Source organism: Schistocerca gregaria, chromosome 1 (assembly GCF_023897955.1).
Source record: "Schistocerca gregaria isolate iqSchGreg1 chromosome 1, iqSchGreg1.2, whole genome shotgun sequence".
Lineage (NCBI taxonomy): Eukaryota > Metazoa > Arthropoda > Insecta > Orthoptera > Acrididae > Schistocerca > Schistocerca gregaria.
The window spans coordinates 92,033,614-92,046,759 of NC_064920.1; positions in this window are offsets into that span (position 1 = coordinate 92,033,614).

The window sequence follows — 13,146 nt, forward strand, 5'->3', positions numbered from 1 at the left end:
CGAATCCAGTCACACGACTGAGGCGATATTCCCTAGTCCCTGGGCGGCCTAAGCGAGACATGTTATCGACAGTTCTTCTCTGGTTCAAATGGCTCTGAGCACTATGCGACTTAACTTCTTAGATCATCAGTCTCCTAGAACGTAGAACTAATTAAACCTAACTAACATAAGGACACCACACACATCCATGCCCGAGGCAGGATTCGAACCTGCGACCGCAGCGGTGGCTCGACTCCAGACTGTAGCGCCTAGAACCGCACGGCCACTGCGGCCGTTAGTTTTTCTCTCACTGTGTCTCCTCCATGCCCGAACAACATTGCTTTTCTTCATTCCGAGACGCCTGGACATTTACCTTGTTGAGAGCCCTTCCTCGCACAAAGTAAAAATACATACGTGGTCGAACAGCGGTATTCACCGTCTAGGCGTGGTTGAACTACAGACAATACGAGGCGTGTATCTCCTTCTTGGTGGGGTCACTAAAACTAATCGGCTTTCGAACTCTCTCTGTCTAATAGGCGGTGCTCATGCATGGTTGTTCACATCTTTCGGCAGGTTTAGTGGCATCTCTGAACAGTCAAAGAGACTGTGTCTGTGATACTATATCCACAGTAACCGTCTATCTCCGGGAGTTATGGGAACCGGGGTGATCCAAAACTTTTTTGATGTGTGTACATCAGACCAAATTTTTCTTGGGTTCCCTATCAAATCCTTCACTGACGTGTAACGGTGGTAGTTGTTTTATGCTTCGCGCATAGATATTTTCGCAGACGCACAGATCTATACTAACCTTTCCTTGTCGTGTTTTGTGCTTTCCCTTTCGAACGAAGGGTGCAACAAACTATACTTCACAACATCCTCCGACTTTCGTTATTAAACTTCGGTTAGTCTTTTCCATCCTTTAACAAACTTACTAGTCTCTTAACTCTTCACCCACGATTTACAATCTGCTTGAACTGCGCCAATAATTCCTCGACATCCATCTTACTGAAACTAAGGGATGCCAATTCAGTATCTAAGTGAGATGTATCTCTCTATCTGGTCTATCTAGCAGAAACACTCTCCTAGCCTACTTGAGTGATTTAATCATAGTCGCTGTAATGACATTATGATCGCTAATCCCCGTTTCAGTACTGTCATTGTCGATAACGTCCAGCCTATTTGTAGATACAAGGTGTGTTGTCACCGCTAGACACCGCACTTGCTAGGTGGTAGCCTTTAAATCGGTCGCGGTCCGTTAGTACACGTCGGACCCGCGTGTCCCCACTGTCAGTGATTGCAGACCGAGCGCAGCAACAAGGCAGGTCCAGTCTAGAGAGACTCCCTAGCACTCACCCCACTTGTACAGCCGACTTTTCTAGCGATGGTCTACATACGCTCTCATTTGCACAGACGACACTTCAGCATAGCCTTGAGCTACGTCATTTGCTACAACCTAGCAAGGCGCCATATTGAGTTACTGTAATTACTATCTCTAAGAATGTATTCTTAACAGATAATATTATGAATCATGTACCGTCAAGAGCGACGTTCATCATTAATAGATTAAAGTTAAGTATCAAACTAATTACGTCCGCTTTCTGAATTCTCATTCCTTGTCATGTTCCACACCTCACGTCAGTATATAGTTCTTCTCTTCTCACGCCAGCCCGAGTGAGCTAAAACGGGTGCATTTAAGCCTCCCTTGTAGCACGGTGTTGGCTCTTCTTCCAAAACAGAACAAGGTCTAAGATATTTCCATTGCCTGTAGCCCGCCGAACTTGCTGCTAAAGACCGTTGAAAATTATTTCGCATGACTGTCTGTCTGTACCCTTCGCAATGACCCTATAGACATCCCAGTCTATAGTGGGTAGGTTAAATTCGCCTCAAACTAGTGTTGGATGGTTACGGGCTATTGACTGTAGGCTTCCTTTGAACTGTTTCTTTCTCGAACTATCGCAGGAGAATCGAGTGGCCGGTAAAATCATCTAACAATTAAATTGGATTGACCAACACCTGTTCTACGTGACGGGATTAATTTACTGTCGCAATCATTAGAGACAATATTTTTGTCAACTGCAATGAACTCTCCCCTTCCCATAGCCCCTATTCTATCTTTCTGATTTACGTTCCACGACTCACTAAATATCTCAAAACTTTCCACTTCCGGTTGTAGCCAGCTCTTGGTCCCGAGAAGAAATGAGCACGAGTACTTTCCTAAAGGGCAGTAAATTAGGGAACTTTACTAAGAATACCTCGTCAGCTTACTGATAAAATTATGACACTCCAAGAGTCTTTACTGTGAACGCTGCTTGACTTCGCTTGCTGCAGATCGACGGCGAGAGTTCACCTGAGCACCTCAAACTACCGCCTAGACTAAAAAACACTCATGCGCACTCCACAAGTACTCTGTTACCCGAGTGATTGCTTCCTTTGTGTGATGCATCCCTGACCTATCAAGGGCAGTCTTACAAATTCTCACACGACAACACGTGTGTAGAAATCGGCAGCCAAGACCTGCAGCTGAAAGCATTTAAATTGTGTACGTAGGTTACTTATATTTTCCTCCCGTGTATTTCCTGAGACCCAATACAGTCGAAGTAACCAGAACAGAATAGAGCTGTTGCAGCAACTCTTCTAAGTAGCGTTGGAATATGGCAGGCGCGGAAGTGCTGCCAAAGCGTAGCGAAAAAATGTATTTGAAGGTAGTATCTGTTCCCGAAAGAACAGATACAATTGATGACGGTGAAACTTCTCTAGAATGAAATGATAATCAAATCGACACCGTAACTGCAAACAGACGTTGATATATACCATTGGGGACATGGTAAAAATGTGTACCACATCCGTGACTCGAACACGGAAGATCCCGCAGCATGCCCCCAATGGTCTACATCAACTCCTGTTTCCAGCTAGGGTGTCGATTTAATTATCATTTAACCCTTAATGTGTGTTAACCACAAGCACATTCTCAGACTTCTTACTTTTCGGAATTTGCAAATACGTATCGCGTACGTAATGTTTATGAAAAACAGTGGCCTGCTGCAAGCCTATCCATTAATACTTCGGGGCGAGGGAACAGACAAGTATGTATAATTTTATGTGGATTCATTAAGGATTTAAAGTCAACACAAAGATGACGTGTTCCAGAAACCTTTTGTAAGATGACTAAGGGAGAATCGCATTGACTAGCCTGAACAGTAGCAGTAACACCTTTCTCTTGACGTCCTCTGAGTGTATCTGGAACTTTGTCTCTAATAGCATGAGGAATGGAACGCGCCAGAAAAAAGTTAGGTTGAGCATTGTCATTGATAGTAAAGTGCGCTCAAAAACTATTTGTTCTGTCAATCCCTCAGAAAAAATGTCACAAAATTCCGCAATAATGTTGGTAACATAGTCTTTCGGGCTGAAAGCAGAAACAGGACATACACTGTCCTGAATATGAAAGTCAAACAAATCAAATCAATCTAAGCCAAAAATATGTTCACAGTCTCACGAATACGAAACTGTGAATGTCAATGTTCTGGTGTGAGACTGGGATATGGTAGGCAAGCTTCATGCTCTAAGCACTGGAATGTCCTGAAACCATCTGTTCGTAAGTGGCACTATTAACATATGTAATGGAATCGCCTGTGTCTAACTGAAGTGACATACAGCATCAAACAATGACTACGTTCACAAACAGTTTGTTCGAGCATCATTGCACAACACTTGGTAGACGTGAAGACACTTCCTAAATTTGGTCATTACTAGTACCAGTAGATGGATTAGAAAAAACTACTTTTACTGAGTGATGAGGTGATCCCCGCTTATGAAAGTGAATGTGGGTAGTGCTCTATTTCTGTCCCAAGCGCGCAGACTCTACATGATCTGGTTTCCCACAAGCGAAGCAAGTTGCGTTCCACGATGGGCAGTTTTCTTGTTAATGCATGAAAAGCGGAGGCGACTTGATTTCACAGCAGACACGCGTATTGAAACCTATTTATTCTGTCCACGGACCGTTTGCGCGTGGTGATCGGTCGCAGGGCCGTAACTGTTTGTCACGTTGCATTGCACTACAAATTGGAGCTACCTCAAAGTTTTCCACTGCACATTCACACGAGTCCTGACATTTAATGATTTGTAACACTCTTTTAAATGTGGCATCAGAATGTCTGAGAACCTGTTCACAAATCCTACTGTCTGGCACATTGTATGTGATTGCAGCTTGAATCGTTTCACCCCTACTGAACGCGCAACTGTCGTGTCGTTGACATACTGGAAGTGTCTGCTCTACACTTTTCCGAAATCGAAAGGACTGATAACGAGCTGCAGCCACCTGTATCAGATGTTCATAATACACTACTGGCCATTAAAACTGCTACGCCATGAATATGACGTGCTACAGACGCGAAATTTAACCGACAGCAAGAAGAGGCTGTGATACGCAAATGATTAGCTTTTCAGAGCATTCACACAAGCCTGGCGCAAGTAGCGACGCCTACAAGGTGCTGACATTAGGAAAAGTTTCCAACCAATTTCGCATGCAAAAACAGCAGTTGACCGGCGTTGCTTGGTTAAATGTTGTTGTGATGCCTCGTGTAAGGAGGAGAAATGCGTACCATCACCTTCCCGACTTTGATAAAAGTCGGATTGTAGCCTACCACAATTGCGACATTGCTGGTCGCGTTGGTCGAGATCCAGTGTTAGCAGAATATGGATTTGGTGGGTTCAGGCGGGTAGAACGGAACGCCGTGATGGATCCCTACGGCCTCGTATTACTAGCAATCGAGATGACAGGCATCTTATCCGCATGGCTGTAAAGGATCGTGCAGCCACTTCTCGATCCCTGAGTCAACAGTTGGGGACATTTGCAAGACAACAACACGAACAGTTCGACGACGTTTACAGCAGCATGGACTATCAGCTCGGAGACCATGGCTGCGGTTACCCTTGAAGTTGCATCACAGACAGGAGCGCCTGCCATGGTGTACCCAACGACGAACCTGGGCGCACGAATGGAGAAACGTCATGGTTTCTGATGAATCCAGGTTCTGTTTACAGCATCATGATGGTCGCATCCGAGTTTGGCGGCATCGCGGTGAACTCACACTGGAAGCGTGTGTATTCGTCGTCGCCTTACTGGCGTATCACCCGGCGCGATGGTATGGGGTGCCACTGGTTACACGTCTCGGTCACCTCTTGTTCGCATTGAAGGCACTTAGAACTGTGGACGTTACATTTCAGATGTGTTACGAACCGTGTCTCCACCCTTCATTTGATCCCTGCGAAACTCTATATTTCAGCAGGATAATGCACGACCAAATATTGAGGTCCTGTACGGGCCTTCCTGGATACAGAATATGTTCGACTGCTAGCCTGGCCAGCACATTCTCCAGATCTCTCACCAACCGAAAACGTCTGGTAAATGAGGGCAGAGCAACTGGCCCGTCACTCTACGCCAATCACTACTCTTTAACTGTGGTATCGTGGTGAAGCTGCATGGGCAGCTGTACCTGTACACTCCATCCAAGCTTAGTTTGGCCGGCCGGTGTCTCCGAGCTGTTCTAGGCGCTTCTGTCTGGAACCGCGTTACCGCTACGGTCGCAGATTCGAATCCTGCCTCGGGTTCTGATGTGTGTGATGTCGTTAGGTTGGTTAGGTTTAAGTAGTTCTAAGTTCTAGGAGACTGATAACCTCAGATGATAAGTCCCATAGTGCTCAGAGCCATTTTAACCAAACTCTGTTTGACTCAAAGCTCAGGCGTATCATGACCGTTATTACGGCCAGAGGTGGTTGTTCTGGGTATTGATTTCTCAGGATCTATGCACGCAAATTGCGTGAAAATGTAATCACAGGTCTGTTCTAATATTATATATATTTGTCCAATGAATATTCGTTTATCATCTGCATTTCTTCTTTGTGTAGCAGTTTTAATGGCCAGTAGTGTAGTTAGTCATGCTGGAAATTTAATCTTCAAAGACTAGCATCTCCGGCTACTATTTGGGAATAACTTCTGATCGAGGCGGTAAACTCTATGCCGGCTGTTGTCAAGAAATAAGAAAGCTCCACAGTACCTTGCACTTCATGTGTAGTACAATGAGCGTTGAAGAGCGCGTGGTGCTCGTTCGAGTCCTCTTGCTGCTCATTGAAATCTCGGAACGGTAAAATGCACGCAGGAGGTGCCTTGGATGTGGCTCACTGTTCTGGCGATGTTGATGCAGCAGCGGCTTGTGTATTAATGAGCTGCTGGACTGCCGTCACCAACTGGAACATTTGGTGAATAGGAAACTGAATAAACTGCTCTAGATCAAAGCCAGCAGTATGAAGAGACGCAGGCGTAGGTGGTGTATGAAGCGAGTTAGAGGCCGTTTTAATGTGAGGAGCGCCACAACAAAATATCTGGAAGCAAGACAAACACACAAACAGCGGATGCGTGGCGGCTGGTCTGGAAGAAAGAAGAAATTAGTATCAGCGCTCCTCTGAAAGGAAAGTGAGAAATATTAGTGACAAGGTGGGACGTAGCAACGAAAAACGAAGGCAGCGTTGATTCTGAAAACCACGGCGCCAAATATTGTATCGGCTGCTGTGAAAACAGCACCGAAATAAACAAGGAAGGAGGGAAGTTGCGATGGCTGGTGACAGCAATGTAAAATAATTTGCACGAAACTTTATTTCTATTAAGGGAAGAAGCAATACTTAACTATCTGTGCTTCCTATGCCTCACACATGCAATTACTTTTCACTATTACTACTCGCAGAACGCAGGCTAAGTATGGTCTTCCTGTTACCCAGTACTTATGATCTCGAAGTCTGCTACTGAGCTGGGCCCGATCAGCGACGAGCACCTGGTTGAGTCAGCGCTTAAGGGGACTACACCCTGATTCAGGTCGAAAAAGATCGATTTTCGGTTTCATCATATTTCGATAGATTAAGGATTTATTTAAGTACTGAGAAAAGGATTTTACTAAAAAAAAATTTCGTGCATTTACAGAGCATTTTCCTACCACTTTTCTGTCACCCACTTTTTTGGATGTATTTTAGATCTTTATATCCCCTACGTTGCACGTTATGGATTTTTTTTCCTCCGTAGTGTGTTGGCTATCCTTGGAATACAACGGTCGGTATTCTTTTCTTTCTGCTCTTTGTAAACAACACGCTTTCAAACACTAGGTTGGTTTTGTTCATGTGTGACTGCGAGTAGCAGTTACACTTACGTTTGCAGTGCTTGTTCACAAATGTACTGACCTCTTTCAGAGTTACGTATATAGAAGCTCCTGCAAGTTAAGCCTATACCTAACATCCTCTACTGATTGTAAGCCATGTCACGGATTGTTTCTATCAGAAGAAAATGCGCGGTTCAAATAAAATAGGGCTCAGGCAACTGGAGAATGTTAATCTCACCCGCATTCTCTTCCTGCTGCTGTTATTACAGCAATTAAACCTGTTTTCAGAGACTTGGTTCATCCTGACCTAATGAAATGTCTGCATGGGCATACACATAACCGAAATGAATGCTTCAACAGCATAACTTCGAACCACCTTTATAAATCTGTATTTGTAGGCATGAATACACTGAAACTATGAGTTCATGATGCTGTTATTATATTCAATTATGTTGATACTGGAATGTGTTGTGTACTGAAAAATCTGCGAATTAATCCTGGTAAAAATATGATCACAGGCCTGCAACATTGAGATAAAATGAGGATAGCCGATGTAGACAGGTCTGCATCTGATATGGCCAAGAAAGTGGAGCAAATATCCAGGAAGGTGAAAAAGAAGCTGGAAGACCTGCTAGAGGCCAAAGAAGGGCCATCATATGACTTAACTGTAACAAATTTCAAAGGTTTTCCCGCAAAAGTACATTTTTCAATAGATATGCCCTATTATATCAGAAACTATCAAACGTAGATGAATGAAATTTTCAGATACCCTGCATAACGAAATAAGCCGTCTCTGGTACTAGATTTATTATTATTCGCCCATTACGAAGTTCAAAAAAAATATTTTCTACATAAAAAACTTAATATTTGTTATAATAAATTTAAAAAAGTATTTCTTAAAAACTATGAAATGGATAAACTAGATTTTAGTACAGTTTACTCTATTAGTATCACCTATCGTACAGTAAAAATATAAAAATATTAAGTTATTTCTTTTATTTTATTTATTTATTTATTTATTTATTTATTTTTTTTTTTTTTTGGTCGGCCGCGGTGTTCTCGCGGTTCTAGGCACGCAGTTCGGAACCGTGCGACTGCTACGGTCGCAGGTTCGAATCCTGCCTCGGGCATGGATGTGTGTGATGTCCTTAGGTTAGTTAGGTTTAAGTAGTTCTAAGCTCTAGGGGACTGATGACCACAGCAGTTGAGTCCCATAGTGCTCAGAGCCATTTGAACCATTTTTTTTGGTGTTGACTAAAGTTCTGTCTTGATCACACCATTTATGTCTTAATGATATAGGTAACCGGTTTCGGTTAATTTTACATAACCATCATCAGACTTGTGGATTAATTTTAGGAAATACTAGAAACCAATCTTTAAATAAAATGAATGACGTCAAAATTTTTTAACAAGACAAAATAAAATTAGCTATACCCATGGCCTCCTTGGAGGACGGTAGGCGGATCTCTCCTCAGCTGCTACGAACTAATGGTTATGAGTGCCTAGCATGAGCTTAAATATGCAGAGGCTCCGCCTACTTCCTGTCACACTACATCACAACTGCCAATCATCGTTCATAATATGACGCCAGCGTCAAAGTATAAAAATAGGAAATACACTAATAACATAAAATTGATTCATTTATAAGGTCTAATTTAAAGATAGTTAGTATGTGTACAACTTATTTATATTTTAGATAAAAATGGTAAACTACGATGTGTAATAGCTGTGCCCTCTATGGGCAACCGTAATACTATTACAGTGTCAGTTACATCAAATTGTGAAAGTCCTTCGAGTTGTGGTAGATATCGATTATACCGAGTCGCCTACTTCACAATTGCATCTTTGTTGGATGTTGCAGAATCGTCTTACTGTAATTGTAGTTTTCATAGCAATATTCATTATAGCAGTAGGGTAGCAGCCACGAGTACGTTCCACATTCTGTATCTCCGAATAACTGATGAGACCGCTGATTAAATTTTTAGAATTTATCGATCTAATAGTTTTTATAATAATCAATGTCAATTTAATAAAATTTTAAATGTTGTACAGTATATTTTACATACATAGCTTTTGCCATGGGCATAACTGGTCTTATATTTTAAAAGGAAAGAGTAGGTGCTTTTATGATAAAATTTCATCAAAAACGTCGTAAAATATTTTTCGCGAAAATCTAATTGTTCATTGAGCAGCAGTGATGATATGGTTTTCAAATGAGCATATATCTCGATTTCTTCTAAGTTATTCATAAGTAAGCCTTTATTGGCATAATGAAGAACTTGTAAATTCTGCTCTACTGTTCCCTCAGCATCATTACTGAATGCTATATGACGGCTGAATACAGACTTTGTTTGTGAGGTACCCGACATATGTTTTTTGTACCTTACTGCAAAATTTCGACATGTTTGGCCGATGTATATTTTTTCACAGTCTCTTGTACACTCCTGATCTGGTACATTTCTTTATCTTTACTTACAGTATGTCTTAATTTTTGTTGTAAGGTATTGTGAGTTGTGAATGCTATTGTTATTCGAGAATTTTTGAATAAATTAGTAATTCTATCTGATATCTTTCCCATATATGTCATATTCACATATTTGGGATTACCTATTAGTGGAGTACTTTATGATTGTTGCACTTTATACAAAATGATATCTACCTGTAGTGAGTCGAATGACTTGGGTTTTGCTATTTGTTTTAAGATGGTCATTTCCTTTTTGATATCATGAGCTTCCAGCAGTAATTTTATTATTTGGTGTATCAGAGACTTAAAAAACGCTTTTTTATACTTGTCAGGATGACACGATGCGGCATTAATAATAACATCAGTGACTGTAGGTTTTCCTGTATATGATGAAGAAATGTTCCCCATTATTATTAGTTATACTGAGATCTAGGTAGTTAATAGATTTTCGATTTTCATGCTCAACTGTATATTGTAACTTCGGATGCATTGAGTTTAATTTTATAGCAAGCTTCTCAATTTCATCTTTTGAACCATTATAATGAAATAATGTATCATTTACATATCGCTTGTTATATATGATTTTATTTGCGATATCAGGGTTGTTTTTCAGGATTGTGTCTCAAGGTGGTTCACGAAAATGTCTGCAACTGTCCCAGCCAAAGAATTGCCGATTGCTAAGCCATCTGTCTGACAATAGATTTTAGTATTAAAAGAGAAATAATTGTAATCTAAAGTGCGTTTAAGCAGTTCTATAATTTCTATTATTTCGTCTTTAGTCCTAGTTTTGTATTGCACTAAGTTATCCCTAATTACATTAATCGTCTTGTTAATGGGTATACAAATTTTAATGAGGCGAAACTTGCACTAGTTCTGATCTCTATATTGTGGATTTGGTGTACTAGTTCATAACCGTTTTTGATACTTAAATTGCTGTCATATATATATATATATGTATATATATATATATATATATACATATATATATAATGCCTTCAAAATTTTATTAAGTTTCATCTTTGGTTTATATGAAGGACTACTTTTGTAGTTGACAATAGGTTGTATAGATTTCTCTTTTTTATGCAGTTTAGTCTGTGATTTTAATTTAGGTATTTGGGGATTCATATTTTTCATCATATTCTTTTCTTCAGGGGGTTAAGAGGTGAATATTCTCATCGACTAATTTCTTGATCTTTATCTGGAACTTTGGAGTGGGGTCTTTAGTTACTGCGACGATCCCATTTTCATTACAAAATTAGAGTGTTTTAAATATGTAATCATCCTCTTTAATTATAACAAGGGTATTTCCTTTATCGGCTTTTACTACAATTGCTTTCTCTACTAGTTCTTATTGATATTTAAAAGTGTTTTATCTTCAGTTTTTCTATACAGTTTATTTTTCTCTTTTAGAATTAAATCTTTCATTTTTAGGCCTATCGTATATGCTTTGGGTGTATTTATTTTCGATATTTTGCTTATAGCTATAACATCAGCAATTATGTGTTTAACATTCGTATTATTTAGTGGGGGAGTTAGGTTATATTTTAAGCCTTTGTCAAGTAGCGACATTTTGGACTTTGTGAACTGAATATCTCTGAGATTCATTTACCTTGGATAAAATTGATGTATATTTTTGACCTTTTCTAATAGCTTATTTTGTTGTTTAGCTAAGAGTAAATCAATTTTTCTCTGATGTCTTTGGGTAATTTCTTTACGTAAAAAGTCTATTCTCTCGTCAGTGCTGCTTAGTAACATAGAATAAATCAAAGGTGAGAGTTCATTACTTAGCAATAATAGCAGATTATACATTTCGACATTTAAAAAATGTTTTAACTTAAAAGCTTCTCTGATTTGAGATTAGAAAATTTCGGTAATTGACATTGTTTGTTATAAAAACTATTAGATCGATGAGTTCTAAAAATTTAATCAGCGGTCTCATCAGTTATTCAGACATACATAATGCTGAACATACACTTGGCTGCTACCCTACTGCTATAAAGAACATTGCTATGAAAACTACAGTTAAAGTAAGACGATTCTGCAACGTCCAACAAAGATGCAATTGTGATGTAGGCGACTCGGTATAATCGATATATACCACAACTTCAACGACTTTCCGGTTGCCCATAGAGGGCACAACTATTACACAAAGTAGTTTACCATTTTTATCTAAAATATAAATAAGTTGCACACATACTAACTATCTGTAAATCAGACATTTTAAATGAATCAATTTTATGTTATTATTGTATTTCCTATTTTTATGTTTTGACGCTGGCGTCATATTATGAAAGCTGATTGGAAGTTGTGAAGTAGTGTGACAGGAAGTAGGCGGAGCCTCTGCATATTTAAGCTCATGCTCAGCACTCGTAATCATCAGTTGACTTCGTAGCAGCTGAGGAGAGCTTCGCCAACCATCGCTCCAAGGAAGCCATGGGTATAATTAATTTAATTTTATCTTGTTAAACATTTTGACGTCATTAGACACTTTCATTTTATTTAAAGATTGGTTTCTAGTATTTCCTAAAATTAATGCGCAGGTCTGATGATGGTTATATAAAAATAACCGAAACCGGTTACCTATGTCATTGAGACATAAATGTTGCGATAAAGACTGAACTTTAGTCAAAATATAACAATCCATTGATCACTGTATTCCAAAAATGTTTACCAAAATTGAAAAATATTAAGTTCCTGCGTCAAATGGTTTTTTCAGAAATGGGTCAAATACTTGCTTAAACTAACATGGATTAGATAGGTAGGGTGTGGTACACTTAAAGGTGGCGCTGAACTGGAGGTGCGGCGCTCTTTCCAGATGGGTCAACACCTTCTTGATACTATTTCACGGCTCTGCACTGGTCAGTGTGGAAGCAGTGCTTTAGGACTGCACAATAATAAGTGTCAACGTTTTCAACTCTTTATCTTTTTCAGCGAATTTTCTACATGCTGACGTAAAATGTTGGGCCATTTTCATATCAGTCTCTCAGCGAATGTAGTATATCATTAGATTTTTGGCATCCATCATGTGGTAACCTCGTTAGTAACCCAATTTTAATTCATTTCGTTTTGCCGTCAAGGATTGGGCTATTAGCATGACAGTCCGTCAATAAATTGAAATGAATTGCGTCATTAGCGAAATGAGAAATAAAATTAATTTCATTGAGAGTTACATGGTTGGCAACCGACAAGTAGGAGATTTTTTCAGAAGTGATGAATGCATGGAAACATTTGCTTTTATTATTAATCAGTGATCAACAATAAAATTAGAATTCCGACGCCAGTTTGGCTACAAACAGACAAGACTCTTCGAAAGAGCAAATAAGATTGTGCAAGATTAAAAGAAAATATCTCCTCACTTGGCAGAGTCAGTGTTCCATTAAGGCGTGTGCTGCTGATGATATGTAGGCGACCTGTATCCGTCTCGACTCGTGACGGGTGTGGACACTCGTAGGCTGTCGGCGGTCTTCATCTACTGTACCATGCAGCTACGAGTCTGTGACCTGAACCTGCTCATCTGCTTCCATGTTCCACATGAGTAGAGCATTGTACGATAGTGAATCA